Below are 17,301 nucleotides of genomic sequence, written 5' to 3'. Positions count from 1 at the left end.
TGAATAAGAAAAGCTTATTCAGAAAGTTCTGAAAAGCCTATGCAAATTACTTTTCTACCAAAATGTTTGTTACGGAGTAAATTTAGGTATGACTAAATTTAGTCCAAAGCAGAGTTGGTCAGTTCATCATTGTCTTATTTTCCTACATCAATGACAGTGTTTGAACAAACTCTAAAATGTATTTCACATGTCCTGACTTACAAAGCATACTGTCCTGTAATCAAACACATGGCTTCCATCTTCTCTTGATTCAGAGTCTCCATTGTAATTTTACAGGTCATGCTAATTTATAAATTAATAGAATGCATTGTAGTAAACAGGTATTATGTAAATCATGTGAAATTACATGTCTATGTCTTGAAGTTCTCAATATAGTTGAGGCTATTTAACTCTGCATTGAACCACCCCACACCCAGCATTTGGGAATCTGGAATCAACTTTTTATAGGTTCTCTGCCTTCCATGCCTCATGGGATTTAACTTCTCTTAGTGCTGCAGGCAGTGTGGCTTTTTCAAATAATGCCTTTCCTTGTAAAGAAAAGATGACTTTTGTGTGTAAAACAGAAGGCCATTTTGTTAAAATGTCAGCTTGGGGTGTCATCTCATTTTTTTTTTACTTACAGGTCTGATTGCCTGTCACATACCTTTTATTTCTCCTTCTTTTAAGTATCTTCAGAGTCTGGTTCTCAAGAAAATACAGAAGGCTCAAGGGAGGGGAGAGCAGCTGCTTGAGAAAGGGAATGAAAGGGAATGAAAAGGAATGAAAGTCTTTTCTGAGTCTGGGTCAAGGCCATCATTTTATAAGTATGTACAGTCCCATTGAAAGGCAAAGACAGGACAAAGGGGAAGAAGACACGCAGGAGCATGAGAAATGGAAATAAAAGGATCATATGAGGTTTGATGCTATAAAAATCAAAGAAAAAGTAAACAACCAAACAATAATGACAGAACATTCTGATAAAGTGCAGTCTTACTCTGTATTTAGTGATCATTGGTAATAATCTGTTAGGTTTTAGCATGTGTGCCTGAGCCACCAAACAAAATCTCATCTTGCCCATCCAGCTATGATATGTGAAACTCTGAAACCACAGCAGCACATGTTATGGAAATCCTCTTATCATTTGGATGCAATAACAATGCTACCTTTAGAAGCAGGGGCTACGTCAGGCTGGCTCTAGGACACTGTGACCTTGGACAGCACATCTTTCTGAAGCGTTTGCAGAAATCCCACAAATGCTTGGTGTTCATGACACTACCTGAAGTTGTGATCACTATGCACATAGCTGGAGCCCATTGCAGGGAAATTTTAATAATCTCCCCTTAAAATGTCTCCAAGTTTATTATTTTTAATTTCCTCCCTACTTCCCTTTACTGCTGGCTGTTGTCTGCCTTCCTGGTGACCTTTAGAAGGAGGACCTGGAGCTCAGAGGCTCTGCGGGAAGTTTGCCCAGATAGGGCAGCCAAGACGGTCCCTGGAGGCCATCCCTCGACTCAGAGAAGAGCGGAGGAGAGGAGGGCGACTGGAAGCCAAGCTGAGATCCAGAGTGAGCCAGACAATTAACCTCACAGAAGGTCCCTGGGTAATTTCCCTAAAAATACATCGGCGGTCCTGTTCTTTCAAGTCACTTAGGCAGACTGAACCGTCCTGAGCTAAGGAACAAATTTCCAGGAGGAGGAGGCAATCAGAAATGCTCATAGATTTCAGAGGGGCACACAGCGCTGCCCAGACCCATTTACCTCTGGGTAATTATGTTAATTTTATTGTTTTTGCTTTTTTTGTTCGCTGCCAGGAGAATGGTCTCAAGCCTAACTGAATGAATACTTTTTAAAAATTGTGGTAGGAGCATTCAACATGAGATGCACCCTTTCAACCAACTGTAAGCATATAACACGTTATTATTGATGCTGGGAGCAATGTCTGACAGGGGACTTTACATCTTACTCACATTTACTGATTTAACCCCCCATTTCCCCCTTCCCCCTGAATTCACACGTCAAACAACCCAGTGGTGGCCTTGCCTCTGTGTGCTGATGTTGGACACCTGACTTCATTGGTTCAGTTGTGCGATCAATCTTTCTTGAGCATCCATGAGATAACATGTGGAAGTGCCAGGTTGTGGGTGCCTTCGATGTGGTCCCCTGTAAATGCATGCCCTGTGTCAGGCACAATGAACACTACACAAATACACCCGGCATGGCACGATTTTAAAAACATTTCTATTGGAGTGAAACACGCATGCAGAAAGTGCACAAACCAATTCATTTTTTTAAGGGTGAGGCACGGCTCAACTTTACACAACAGGACATCTCCATGTAACCAGCACCGGGATCAGAAAATAGAACACAGACATGCCGCGTTACCTCACTTCACTTTATTGCACTTCATGGATGTGGCGCTTATGTACAGATTGAAGGCAACACCCTCCACTAGCACAATATTCAGACCTGAATTTAATGTGATATTTTTTGTGGTGGTCTGGAGCCAAACCACGATATTTCCAAAGTAAACCTGTGTACTAGTGCCTAAACCCCCCGCCCCCGGGGCTCCCTTTCCATCACTACCCGCCCCTCAAGATAATCATACTTTCACCTTTAATATCATAGATATGTTCCCATTTATCTCCGCTTCTCTCTCAACATCTTATTTGTGGCCGTGCATCTTGTTGAGTGTACATGTTAGTTCGTTCATGCTTATCACTGCATAGTATCCACACAGCTTTGTTCTCTTCTGTAGATGGACCTGTGGGCTGTAATAATGAGAGATGATATTTTAAAAAGATAAATTAAAAGCAAAGTCTATCTTTAGGAAGTGCTCAGTCTAATAAGGAAAATGATACCTACATATTAGAAATAGCTAAAACGGAAAAATACTAAGAAGGACTCAGAGAGCCTTTTGACTTTGTAATGAGCAATGATTGCCCACCCCCTTCACCCCCTTTTCCTAATAATAGTCCACAGGGATTGCCCTTCTCTTTCTGATCTGGCTGGGTCAACAGTAATCGCGTCCTTAATACAGGTGAGTTGGTCCAAAAGGCTTGCTGACCCCGTATTTCCAGAAACAGTTCTGACTGACATGCTCCAGCATGGATCTCTCAGCCTCACTTTCTAGAATGAACCAGACAGCTTATGAGGGAGCGGAGGCTGTGGTAGCTGTTTGGAAAGAGTTGTGTTGTTTTGGTTGCATAGTTTCAGAGATAGGTAATGTGCAGTATACATCGCAATAGCAGATTTTTTTTTTTTTTTAGAATTTGACCAGAGAAGCTAGCTCTAAGGAGTCTATGTTTTATCTTTTTTAAAAAAAAAAAAAGATTTTAGCATCTTTGTGTCACCATATTAAACATTTTAAATCCTTTCTGTGTTGCATCATCAGGAGAACTATTGACAGGTGGCAGGTGAGTTCCTCCACCTCCCTCTATTCAGCTAGTGGGTGGCTGGGGAGCTTCTGGTATTCTGGGGGGAGGGGGGTTGGTTTCCTGATTGCATTTGGTTCCTGTCAAGCTGCAGACACTTGCATTTTGACAGGACATCTGCCTTTAAATCCATGCATTTGCATAGATCCCTGGATATGTATGGGAAGTCTGACTTACTGTCTGCACTTTTGCAGAATTAATTGTCTCTCGAATGGCTGTTGATACAACGGGGCATTGATATTTTGAGAAAGAAAAATTTTAGGTCATTCTTCAAGAGTTAAAGTCATTAATCAAGTTTTCTAAATAGAAAGATTCTTTTAGATGTATGTTTAAATAAACCGGTGTTGATGAATGGGACCATTCCTGTAAAAGCTCCTATAAGTGCTTTCATTCTGGACACCAGTGTCATCGATCATGCAGCCATTAGCCCCTGTGTACCTTCTACTGTCCTCTAATTAGCAGTGTGATCTGCGTTAAATGTGGGCTTCTCACCCAGCATTTTAACTGGAGGTAGCTGTCCTCTAACCTGGTTGAATTGTGGAATTAGAGAGTTCATCTCTTTCTATTCAAAGAACTTGTAAAAAGCCGAACACATCCATCTCTCCGTCGCTCCATGCCGATGTCTCCTGCACCTGGAACAAGCCATCTGGCTCCAGCAGCCTCCTTTTGGCCCAGGGAACAGCATCTTCCCCGATGCTTTTCAAAGCAAAGCTGGTTTCTCACAGGGAGGCTTCTTCTTCCTCTGCAGCTGAGCAGACAGGCCCATTGAATGTCCTCAAATATGTGTGGGCTCCGAGTCTGCAATGTGCTCTCTAAACTCCAGGGGGCAACACAACCTTCTGAGTGTCTCACTGGATCCCCTCTCTCCCGACTGGAGGCGAGGGGCGCCGGGCTCTGCATGTTGTCCTACGGAGAGAGTGAATTCTTATTTGACATCTTCCTTTCTACCTTGTAACCTGTACCCTGGAAAGGAGCGTTGGTCTGAGTCTCCAAAGACCCATTTCTGGGAATACTTTGTCCTGCCCACAGAGGGGGTGGAACATTTCACTTTGCAATGTCCTCTGCTTTGGGGCTTCAGTAAAATTCAAGACAGAGAGAGGCCTGTGTAGCACCCAGTATGAGGATCCGTTCTTCCAAAGCAATTAACTTAACCTTTGTAGCCCCTGTCCTTCTAGAGAGAAAGACAGTCATGAGGTTTGGTTTCTAATGGGAAAGCCTGGTACACGGGCAGGAAGACTCAGAGGGATGCTGGATCGGAAGAGTCTGGTGTGCGGCATATGTTACATGCAGGGAGAATGCACAGCATCTGGGAAGCTGCTGCTCACAGGCTCCCCATCCCAGTGACTTCTCCGCCTGGACCACAGACCTTCTCCCGTACTCAGTCCAGGGATGGTTAGACTTCTGAGTAGCTCACTGATTGTAACATATGGACACGGCCACTGAATGCTTTGCACTCGGGTGGCCGCTGTGTCCACTGGGCCTGGTTCATCGCGATGCAGAACTGCTACATCCACAGACACAGCCAGGCTGCTCCATGCCCCTTTCCTGCTTTGTTCTTTCTTTGAGGTTTCTCACTTTCTTCTTTACTTATAGCCTGATGTTGAAAGACCAAGTCCTTTTGCTGAAAAGGAAAATATGCATAAATTTGATGGAAGAATAGATATCAGTGTTTTATTTCATCCAGGGAAGAACTTCATCCTACTTTCTAATGCTTTAGGGACAGGATAGGATATTTTTGAAGTATGAAAGGCTGGGTGTTTATAGATACCTTTTTAGAGTGGATGGGCAATCATTTAAAAATAAGACAAGACAAATCTGTAATTAGGACAGTTGTATGTTTCTTTAGATGATACTCTAAGGAAACAATTATTTCTCTTTCAAGTTTTCAACAGCTTCTGCCAATAATTTAAATAAGAGCCAGAATGTAACGGCACTGGTGGGGAAAACAGTGAGACCACCCATTAGGAGCCAGGACTGAGCCACACCTGTGAGCCACACCTGTGAAGCCTGTGCCTGGGACACAGGTGAAAGTTCTGTCCCCTCTGCAGAGGCCAGCCAGACAGGAGTTGGAGCACCACTACGAATGTGATGGATTAAGTCTGAGACTTACTCTACGTGTGGGTTGTTTGCTTGCTTATTTGTTTACTAGAGGCCCAGTGCATGAAATTTGTGCACAGCTACAGTTCATAGGCCTGCCTAGCGATCAGGGCCAATCTGTGGGGTGACTTGCAGGGCGATCAGGGGCTTCTGCTGGCACCTGTCTTGGCTGACCTGGGGCCTGTGGGCTGGGGGAAGCTGCTGCATTTAGCGCCTGCCCCCTGGGGATCAGTGTGCAACATAGCAACCAGTCGTTCCACTGTTCCGTTGATTTGCATATTAGGCTTTTATTATATAGGACTAGAGGCCCGGTGCACAAAAATTTGTGCACTCGGAGGGGTCCCTCAGCCCAGCCTGTGCCCTCTCGCAGTCTGGGACCCCTCGGGGGATAACCACCTGCTGGCTTAGGCCCGCTCCCCAGGGGATTGGGCTCAAGCTGGCAATCAGACATCTCTCTGGAAGCCAGGGAGCCCTCAGGGGATGTCCACTTGCCAGTGGGGAGCAGGCCTAAGTTGCAGTCAGACATCCTTAACGCTGCTGAGGAGACAGGAGAGGCTCCCACAACCACCGCTGTACTGGCAGCCGGCAGCCTGGCTTGTGGCTGAGCAGAGCTCCCCCTGTGGGAGCGCACTGACCACCAGGGGACAGCTCCTGCATCTAGCATCTGCCCCCTGGTGGTCAGTGTGTGTCATAGTGACCAGTCATTCCCAGTCTTTCTGCTGTTAGGGTCAGTTTGCATATTACCCTTTTATTATATAGGATAAAGGCCTGGTGCATGGGTGGGGGCCAGCTGGTTTGTCCTTAAGGGTGTCCTGGATCAGGGTGGGGGTCCTGCTGGGGTGCCTGGCCAGCCTGGGTGATGGGCTGATGGCTGTTTGCAGCCTGGCCAAGCCCCCCAGCAGGGACCCTCACCCCATGAGGGTGTGGTCATCCTGGGTGAGGGGCTGATGGCTGTTTGCAGCCTGGCCAAACCCCCCAGCAGGGACCCTCACCCCATGAGGGTGTGGCTAGCCTGGGTGAGGGGCTGATGGCTGTTTGCAGGCTTCCAAGGCCCCCAGCCACCCAAGTTCCCATTGGAGGCTGGTTGGAAGCAGGTATCTGGGATTTATTTATCTTCTATAATTGACACTTTTTTGCCTTGAGTGGAGGCCACAGCCGGCCAGGGCAGGCGGGAAGCTTGGCTTCCTCCATCGCCAGGGCAACCAAGCCTCCTACTTGTTCCAGCTCCATGGCTGGTGGCCGCCATCTTGGTTGGGTTAATTTGCATATAGTCGCTCTGATTGGCTGGTGGGCGTGGCTTGGGACATAGCAGAGGTGCAGTCAATTTTCATGTTTCTCTTTTATTAGATTAGATATTTGCAAATAATTGTGTGTGTGCATGTGTGCATGTATGTGTGTTTATGTATGTGTGTGTATGTAGTTGTTTTAGTCTGATCAATAATTATTTATTAATATAATAATAAATATTTATTATTTTCTGGAGTTTATTTTTTCCCATAACCATTTATCCCATCTATTCCCCTTTCTACCTCCATCTCCCCACCCCACAACCACCACACTGTTGTCCATGTCCATGAGTTCTCTCTCTTCCTTTTTTGCTCATTTCCTTCACACATCCTCCAACACTATCACCCCACCAGAGCCATCTGCCTGCTCTCTATCTATAAGTCTGTTTCTATTTTGCTTGGTAGTTCAGATTATTTATTAAATTCCACATATGAGTGAAATCATATGATACTTGTCTTTACTGACTGGCTTATTTCACTTAGCATAGTATTCTCCAGGTCCATCCATGCTGATGCAAGGGTAAAATTTTCTTCCTTTTTATGGTAGAGTAGTATTCCATTGTGTAAATGTACCACAGCTTTTTTATCCAGTCATCTACTGATGGACACTTGGGCTGCTTCCAAATCTTGGTTATTGTAAATAATGCTTCAGTGAACATAGGGGTACATATATTTTTTTGAATTAGTGTTTTGGTTTTTTTTCGGATAAATTCCCAGAAGTGGAATTGCTTTGTCACAAGGCAGTTCCATTTTTCATTTTTTAAGGTAACTCCATGCTTTCCACAGTGGCTGCACTAATCTACATTCCCACCGGCAGTGCACAAGTGTTCCCTTTTCTCCACATCCTCACCAACCCTTGTTATTGATTTATTAATGATGGCCATTCTGACAGGTGTAAGGTGATACCTTATTGTGGTTTTAATTTGCTTGTCACTAATGATTAGTGACATTAAGCATCTTTTCAAATATCTATTGGCCATCTGTATGTCCTCTTTGGAGAAGTGTCTATTCAGACCCTGTGCCCATTTGTTGGGCTTTTAAAAGTAGAGTAAGTATGTTACAACAATCATCTTAAAAGTGTTAATTCAGTCACACTAGGTTCTTCTTATCCATGGGTTCTGCAGCTTCAGGTTCAACCAACTTCAGATGGAAAATATTCAAAATCAATGTTGCCTTGCTGTTGATGTGTGCTGTTCAGTTAGGTCTAAGATAGTTGTGTCTATACTGGATATGTACAGATCTTTTTTTCTTGTCTTATTTCCTAATCAGTAAAAATAACTATTTACATCGTATTTATTGTATTAGGTATTATAAATGATCTAGAGAGTACTTAAATGATATAGGAGGATGTGTGTAGGTTGTAAACAAATACTACCCGTTTTATATAAGGACCTGAGCACCTTCAGATTTTGTTCTCTGCCATGGGCGTCCTGGAACTCCTCCCCCTCAGATACCAAGGGATGACCATGTTACATTTGTAGTTGAAGCCCTCATCACAGAATTACACACAGTGGAAAGCTAGGCTGTAACTATTTTACTTTCACAAGTGTCTGAGTGCACATTAGACTCATTTCAATGTTGTTAGAAATTTAATTCGGTATTTTTTAATCTTTCCCATTGTAGCCACTATAAAAATGGGGCTAATAATTGCTCATTCGAGGAATACAGCTTCAACAATGATTTTTTTCTTTTATTGAAATGGTATTTTTTCTACTAGACATACTGAAGGTTGTGTATGCAGATATCTTTAAAGTAAAGCTTAATTCAGAATTGAGTGCAAGGAGTTGCACAAGGTTATTCATCCATGTCGATACAATTATATTGTGGTAGATAATGGATTTGTGTTATTCTTAATGTCTGTACATGGCTATTGAGAGACAGTCTCAGGTTGTTTTTATAACTTTTCAGTACATAGAGTGAAAGGGGAGTATGACAGTAGGAAGCACCTGATAAATTAAATGTGACATGTTTTTTATCCATATGAAATGGTTTCTGAGCAGCCAGTAATTGTGAGTATTTCCACAGTCATTTCTGATGTGGAATACTTCTGTGTTCAATGCTAATGAGTTGTGAGTTGTACTTCATCACGTTGACAGTCTCCTTGCTTTTGTAAATAGGCACATGATACACCTTGCAAAGCCAATAAGAGACACTCAGCTCACCTTTCATGGAATGTTCTCTTTGCTCTTTCTCTAAGTTTTACCATCAAGGTTTTTTTTTTAAGGGAAGGTAATATAGAAAAATGCTAGCACTCACCAGGTGCTTAATAAATTCTAGCATCACTCCAGGTACCATAACATAGACCATCCATTGGATAATATTACAATTCAAGTCAGCTCAAAGAAAAAAAGAAGTGAACTATGCATTAGCTAAAACAACAAATGAGAGCACCAAGAAATTGGATTTGTTAAAGCTTCTTCATATGAAAAACATGTCTTTGTTGTTGTTTTAACATGAATTATTTTTAGAGAATAAAAGCACATTACATTCCTCTAACTTTTATAAAACTTGGAAGGATATTTTACAACACTAACCTTTCAAATCATCTTGTGAGGAAGGTCACGGAGAGATGAGTGTGGTCACAGAGTGGGACCTTAGTGCAGACCTTTGTCCTTTACTGTACAGTGTTATTTTCTCTGCGTGATAGGAGGGCATTCATCTGACTCTACAGAAACATGGAAGCATGGCGAATAAAAATTATTCAAAGAGAACTAAAGATGTTAAGATCAGTTAGTCAGGAAGGAGATTTTATCCTATCTGACAGGCAGAGATTGGCTGTGGTCCTGAGTGAAAAAAAACACATTGGGACTGATTGATTGTCATTGCCAATATTAACCTTATTCATTCTCTGGGGCAGGTAATATAGTAAGATTTCTATTGAAAACCTGCACCATACTGGGCGGATAAAATTAGGTTTACAGTTGTGCTAACTCGAAACATGGAGTTTATTCTTGTATCATTATTTATTAATTATTGTATTGTTTCCCATAGGAACAACTGTAAGCCTACTTTTGCCCCACCCTGTATTACAAACTTTTGAGTGGAGAAGCAAACTAGTGTTCAAGTTGTCCAGCAGAGGCCAGTCCTTTTTGGTCTGTCTGGTACTTTGGGATTCTATATAACACTAGAGGCCCGGTGCATGGATTTGTGCACCAGTGGGCCTGGCCTGCACTCTCTTGCAATCTGGAACCCCTCGGGGGATGTGAGAGAGCCAGTTTTGGCCTGATCCCCGCAGGCCAGGCTGAGGGACCCCACTGGCTCATGAATCCGTACATCAGGCCTCTAGTATTCATATACGATCTTTGGTTAATCTCTTCCCACCCTCCCCAGCCCTTCCCTCTGAGATTCATCAGTCTGTTCCATGTTTCCATGCTTGTGCATTGAGCATCTGCCTCCTGGTGGTCAGTGTGCATCATAGCTACCAGTCAAACGGTTAAATGGTCAAATGGTCGAACGGTCAGACACTTAGCATATTAGCCTTTTATATATGTAGATAATATTTCCATGAGAAAAGCAGTCCCATGTTAACTAGCACATCATCTATTCACTGGTCAGACTTCCCGTGAACAGGATTTAGAATCTCACTAATAGGCACAACGATGATGGCACCATATGCTTTTATGGAACATCGCTGTTTCCAAGCAATTTCATGTTGATGATTCAAGAGATATGTCAAAATTGGTAACCTGTTATCCCTTCTAAAACCAGAGCCTGGACATTCTAGATAAAATATAATAAACATCTTTTTTAAAGGCACAGGTGTGCTCACAAATAATGAGGGGACATGCTCAGAAGCCAAGCACCGAATGAGCATCCCAAAGCAGGTTGGGTCACACGTGATCTGAAGGCCGGGTTGACCCTGGACTGAGGGGCACTTGGGCCAAGGTCAGCCCAGAGGCGTGTGATGCCATTTGCCAATGGGAACAAATTGCAGCTGACCTGCTGCATATGTGGGGACCCCCAAAGGTGGCAACCTAGATGGACTGGAAAGGACTCCTCCCTGGCTCAGGGAAAGGACGAGGAGCCCTGAGTTAACGGGACCCACGCCCAGCCCCGCCAGCGGCAGGACCCATCGCCAGTCTGGAGTTTCATTTCAGGGAATGCTTGCAGGTCTCTGCTAAGCCTTGCCCTTCTGCACTGAACACCATCATTTTCTGTAAGTTGTTTCACATGGCATAAAACTTTAGCATTACAGAGTCATGCTAACCATCCTCTTAACTTAGTTAAATAAGCAGGGTATCCTGAGAAATTTCCATGTTCAAATTCTGGCTCCTGGAGCCCTAGCCCCTTGGTCCTGAAATTGAAGTCATGGTTATCTGAGACCTAACTGAGGCTAGAAGACATGCAGTCCCTCAGCACTTGGCACAGCGGAGGTGATTAGTATTTTCCTTTACCATTTATATGTCTGTAATATCAACATTGCACTTATATATCTGTAACACTGTGATAAAAGTCATTTATATACAGAACTGCTCTAATGTGCCCTCCAAATAGTCATTAACTACATGTATAGTTATATAGGTATATGTTAATTCATAATTATGAGTATGACCTGTTTTCTTTTAAATTTAAGAAAATTCCCCAAAAGATATACAAATGTTTCTTAAATATAAGGTTTCCCCCAGAAATGTACACACACTTTAATAGCTGATAGCTCAATTTTGAAAATGAAAGGTATTTTAGTAAGCACTGCCTTTAGAATTATCCAAAGTGTGTGTACACATTCTTGTACATGGTATTTGCCCATGGTGCACAGAGTATACCCAGAGAGAAGTTCTAAGGAGAGCCAGCTCACATCTCAGCTACAGCGTCTGTCACCTTCACCACATTGGGCTTCTCCTTCCTCCCTCAGCTCCTTAGCCTCGTTTTCTACCTCTTCCTACTTCTGTGATCCTGGGCCTCACGGTTGCCTTCCTGCCTGTCCCCTCTGAGGGGAAAATCCTGCTCCTTGTTGATTAGTTGGAATCTGTTCCTACTTAGTTTTGATCCAAGACATTTTTTCTTCTTTTCTCCAAATCTACTGTTTACCTATAGATTCCCTGTGGTTGCCATCCAGGCAAGTGCAGAGTGACGTGTGTGTACAATGCATGGGGTGTTTGAGTCCTCTGATCATCCATGTTGCTTAGCTTGGGCTGGAATTCACGATTCCTGCTTCTCTGCAGATGGGCCGTGCCCTCGGCTGTTTCTTGGCTCTGTTGCAGGAATCACCACCAAGTTAAAAACTCACCATTTGGTGCCGGCCATCGTGCACCATCTCGTCCAAGGGTATGGCTTCCCCAGAGGCCCAGTTTGCCCTTGGAGCCAGCACTGAGCTGACACGGTCTTGCTGGCATTTCCTCCTGGGCCCTGTCATGGCAGCTCCATGTCCGGTGGGTTTCCTGCGGAGACGCTGGCTGTTGTGACTCCCGGGTGTCTCAGTGAGATCGCCATGACCGTCACTGTGCAAGGCAGTTGCCCATTCAGCACACGCAGTGTCTGCAGAAGGGATCAGACCACTCACGTGCCAGGCAGTTAGAGCCCTTGCTGCTTTCTGGAGTGTCAGCATTTGTCTCCAGTTCAGAAAACAAGAAAAGCGGGTCCCAGCAGCCTCTCAGAGGGGCTCCATTTAAACAGCCAGCCCAGTGCTACAAAACCTGTGGAGAACCAACTTGCTCACATGGTTGAACTGGGTCCATGGTAGAAGTTTCCGGTGTGTGTGTATGGGTGTGTGCATGTGTGTGCATGTGTGTACATGTGTGCATGCATGTAAATGAACATAGGTGGGTGGAGAGTCTGACATCCTGGCCCACTCACCTGTGGTTGAAGCTCCTCCCCTGCCGGCTGGGCCCTGCCCACTCCCCAGGGAGCCTGGCAGGGCTGGGCTGGGAAGAGTGGCCGGACACCTGGGGGGTTGGCCGCTCTGGGCCCTGGGGTCACTGGGTCTGAGTGAGTCTCCCGTTGCTCCCAGCCCAGGAGGCCAGCACTCAGAGACTGCATTCCCTGCCTGCTCCTGGGGTTGTCATCTAACCCACATGCTGTATTTTGAAACCACACCAAGAGCTAGGATCAGGGCCTGGAACCGCTCTGTTCTGCTGGGACTGCAGGTGCCCACCTGCCCTCTCTGGGCTGGTCCACACATCAGGCCATTCACCTGGACTCGCTGGCCCCGTCTCATCAAGATGAGGATGGAGCTGAGCACTTCACTGGGATTCTACCTGGGTCTCACATCATGTGACATGTCACAGCTGAAGAAGTTGAACAAGTAGCGAGCTGAGACCCCAGCCCACAGCGGCTCTATTTTAGTTGGGTCCAGAGTCCCTGGACGTGCCGTGGCCTCTCCCTCTCAGGCAGATGGCACCTGTGGGCCACAGGTCGGTCAGGGGGGCCTGGGACTCTGAGTCAGCCTGGTCTTCAGTCGGTAACCCTGGGCCATTATTGTTCCTGACACTGTCACTGGGGATATTGGCACCACTGGGGAACCCCGAGCCCCGATAGAAGTTGGAGCCTCTTCCTCACCTGATTTCCTGTTCAAATCCAAGTCTCTTGGTTTCTGAATTGATTTCAGGAGCCTTGATCCCCATATCAGAGGATTTGGGGACTTCAATCTGGGATTCTAAAGTGAGTGGCAAAACTCATATTTTAAAAATGTCTTCAACCACCAAAGGGCTTTTTAAAAGACAGTGCGCAGCCTCATGGACGGCAACGTCCACTGCAGTTGGCTCGCCCATGTGCCCCTCACTCCGAATGTCTCCCCCAGGCCACCAATCCAGTGGCCTGCAGTGCAGGTTCCCTCTCCTCCACCCCCACCTCCACCCTCCGCTTGCAGGTGTTAACAGTCACCTGCTGTCCATCGCTGTGCTGAGCCAGGAGGTGGAGCCCTGCTGTTCTGTGAGGCTTCTTCTCCAATGAAATGCTTTCCTAGTACTTGCCTCTCGGGTCAAGTTTTACATTTATTTGTCTCACTTTTCTAGTGCTCTCTTGAAAACTATATGGTCCCTGGCTCACCCAGAACCACACTGGTCTGTCCCCCCCACCCTCCCCCCACACACACAACCCCAGATGAAATGAAAAAAGCATTAAACAAGTGAGCCCTGGCTGGTGTTGCTGAGTGATTAGAGCGCCTGCCTGTGTACTGAAGGGTCTCGGGTTCAATTCTTGGTCAAGAGTACCTGGCCTTGGTGGGGGCACATGTGGGAGGCAACCAATCAACGTGTCTCTCTCGCGTCATTGTTTCTCTCTCTCTCCCCCTCCTGCACTTCCACTCTCTCTAAAAGTCAATGCAGAAAAAAAAAGTATATCCTCAGGTGAGAATTAACAACAACAAAAAAAGTAAGTGCATGAGTGTGTGAGTTGAGTGAGTGTGTATTTGAGTGAGTGAGTACAAGTTGTGAATCAGGTCACCGGTAAACTTCATGCAGGCATGTCCATCAAAGTGACACTCATCCTCATTGTTGTTGTGACAATACTGCCACGTAGGCAAAACAAGGAAAGCTCTCCGGGGAGATGGGCGGGCTGAGAGTGACGAGGGACAGGGCTTGTGTGGGGACTCTGTGCTGTAATTGAAGGGAGGACTTGGGGCACTGTTTGAAGAGAGGGATCAATAGAAGGGTTATTTTCTCAGCTCAGGAGAGCTTTTGCAACTCTCTTTGCTCAGTGGTTAAATGGAGTTATTTCAGAGTAGAAAATGAACAGGGGGTCTAAGAATGGGAGGGACTGGTTGGGGGAGAGGGCTGTTATGGCAAGGTTTTTTGAAATCATGTTAATAGCAAAAAAGAACATCAAAACTAATAATGACACATAATATATTTCCTTCTGTTGGGTTTGGTTTACTTTTCCTTTGAACTGTAAATATTGTAGAATATTGCATTCAAGTGAAAACCAGTTCAATACTAAATAATAATTTACTGTCAGCTTGATATGATTAAGTAGAAATTTTTTGTAGAATGTTCTAAACATCAATAATTAAGAGCAAACTTGTCTGGCCGCTGTTGCTCGGTGGTTGAGCATTGACCCAGAAACCTAGAGGACACTAGTTTAATTCCAGGTCAGGGCACATGCTCAGTCTCTAGGAGGGGGCCTGCAGGAGGCAGCTGATCAATGATTTTCTCTCATGGATGTTTCTGTCTCTCTCTCCCTCTCCCTTCCTCTCTCTGAAAATCAGTGGGAACACATTTAAAAAATAAGAATTAAAAAAGTAACTTAATATTGGGGTTCATTTTTCCATATTCCTTTCTAACCATCACCACATTATCTTGCTTATTGTGATTTAGCCTGAATGTAGGTTTTGTCTTTGTGTATTTACTTTTTTTTTTTTAGATAATACAGTTGCTATATCATAAAATAAAATAATAGGCATGCCTTTATTAGATTTAGAATGTTTCTTTTCCCACTTTTCCTCAGTGTAGCATAATTATTAAGAACATGTGCTATAGGGCCATTTTTAAAATTTATTTATTTACTAGAGGCCTGGTGCATGGGATTTGTGCACTGGTGGGGCCGTGGCCTGTGGGGATCGGCCCACTGTGGGAGCACTGCTCATCCTGGTCAGCCGAGTGGCTGTGGACCTGCCCTCTGAGCGGCTGTTCCCTGGTCTAGCATCTTCTGTGGAGTCGGAGCACTCACCTCTCCAGGGGATCCGGTCAGGCCAGGCCCAGGGACAATAGCACTGAGAGCAGCGGAGTAGGCCTCAGTCCTGTGGCAACCATGAACCCGCCCCCCAGCCTCTGGGGTCAGCTCTGTGAGCCTAGCGGTGCTGCATGGCCAGCAGGCGTCTGGAGGAGGTGCAGGGAGAGAGGAGGAGCCTGGGGCGAGGAGGCAACAATCATAGCCCGGGTTACTTCCCACTGAGCTGGGCTTCGCTGCAGGAGCAGCCGCTCCGTGCACTGTGGTAGTGCACTGACCACCAAGGGGCAGCTCCTGCATTGAGCGTCTGCTCCCCAGTGGTCAGTGTGTGTCATAGTGACTGGTCAACCGGTCGTTCTGGTCGTTCTGCCATTCAGTCACTGGGCTTTTAGTATATAGGATTTTATTTTTAAATCTTTGTTGTTGAAAGTATTACATTTCCTTTTCCCCATTGACCTCTCCCAGCTTCCCCTGACCTCCCCCCGCCAACCCGGACTTCACTATCCTATTGTCTGTGTCCATGGGTTATGCATATATGCATACAAGTTCATTGATTGATCCTTTCCCACCCACCCACTCTCCCCTGCCTTCGCTCAGAAGTGTGATAGTTTGTTTGATGCTTCTATATCTCTGGATCTATTTTTGTTGATCAGTTTATGTTGTTCATTATATTCCACATATGAGTGAGATCATGTGATATTTATCTTTCTCTGACTGGCTTATTTAGCTTAGCATAATGCTCTCCAAGTCCATCCATGCTGTTGCAAATGGTAAGAGTTCTTTTTTATAGTTGTGTAGTATTTCATTGTGTAGACATACCAGTCTTTTAATCTACTCATCTGCTGATGGGCACTTAGGCTGTTTCCAAATCTTAGCTATTGTAAATTGTGCTGCTATGAACATAGGGGCGCAGGTGTTAATCTCCAAAATTTATAGGGAATACATACAACTGAACAAAAGGAAGATAATCCAATTGAAAAGTGGGCAAAGGATCTAAGTAGACACTTCTCCAAAGTGGACATACTGAAGGCCAAGAGACATGTGAAAAAATGCTCAAAGTCACTAATCATCTGAGAGATGCATATCAAAATGACAATGATGTACCATCTCACACCTGTCAGAATGGCTACCATCAACAAATCAACAAAGGGCAAGTGTTGGTGAAGATGTGGAGAAAAGAGAACCCTCGTGCACGGCTGGTGGGAATGCAGACTGGTGCAGCCACTGTGGAAAACAGTATGGAGTTTCCACAAAACATTAAAATTGGAACTGCCACTTGACCCAGAGATCCCAGTTCTAGGAATATATCCCAAGAAATCAGAAACACCAATCAGAAAGGATATGTATTTACTTTAAAGGTGGCTAGCACTTCAGTATTTGCACTTAGCCTTACAGAACCCCCCAGGCCGGGGGACACCTTTGGTGATGGTGACTGGCGCCTCCTGCTGGGATGCTGGCCAGCAGATAACACCTTGCCTCACACACCCCTGGCCTGGCCTGGGGCACCTGCAACCCTGAATGTGGTCCCTTCCCCCTTGGGCCAGTGCGCTCTGTTTGGCACACTCTCCCGTTATCAATCTGAAATTTTTCTCTTGGCAGCATCTCGTTTTTCCTAGTTAGTTGCCCTAAGATTAGTCATTTTGCTTCAGTTTTGGCTCTCCTCAGTAGCATGATGTGTTTGCCCACAACTTGTTTAGAGGTTATGTGAAGTGCTTGATGTTATATCTTGAAAGACATATTATGCTTATATAGTTATGACAATAAATCTCTGGACATCTTAGTACATCGGTTTCATTTTCAATTTACTTAAGAAAGAAAAGAATTTAAATTCATGGAGACTGGGTGGGATGGGAGTGAGAGTTGGCAGGTGCCCTGGAAGTTAACGGCACAGCGGGCAGTGATGGCTGA

General features: G+C 45.0%; 1 protein-coding gene across 6 annotated transcripts in view; it reads left to right on the top strand.

The window, feature by feature from the left end:
* The window catches only part of RALYL (RALY RNA binding protein like), a 560,777-nt gene that overhangs the window by 118,055 nt on the left and 425,421 nt on the right, over positions 1–17,301 (top strand). The window lies entirely within an intron of this gene.

The sequence above is a fragment of the Myotis yumanensis genome, unplaced genomic scaffold (assembly GCF_028538775.1).
Source record: "Myotis yumanensis isolate MYYU_CA2020_CCGP unplaced genomic scaffold, mMyoYum1.0.hap1 SCAF_15, whole genome shotgun sequence".
NCBI lineage: Eukaryota > Metazoa > Chordata > Mammalia > Chiroptera > Vespertilionidae > Myotis > Myotis yumanensis.
This window is presented reverse-complemented; position numbering and strand designations above follow the sequence as displayed.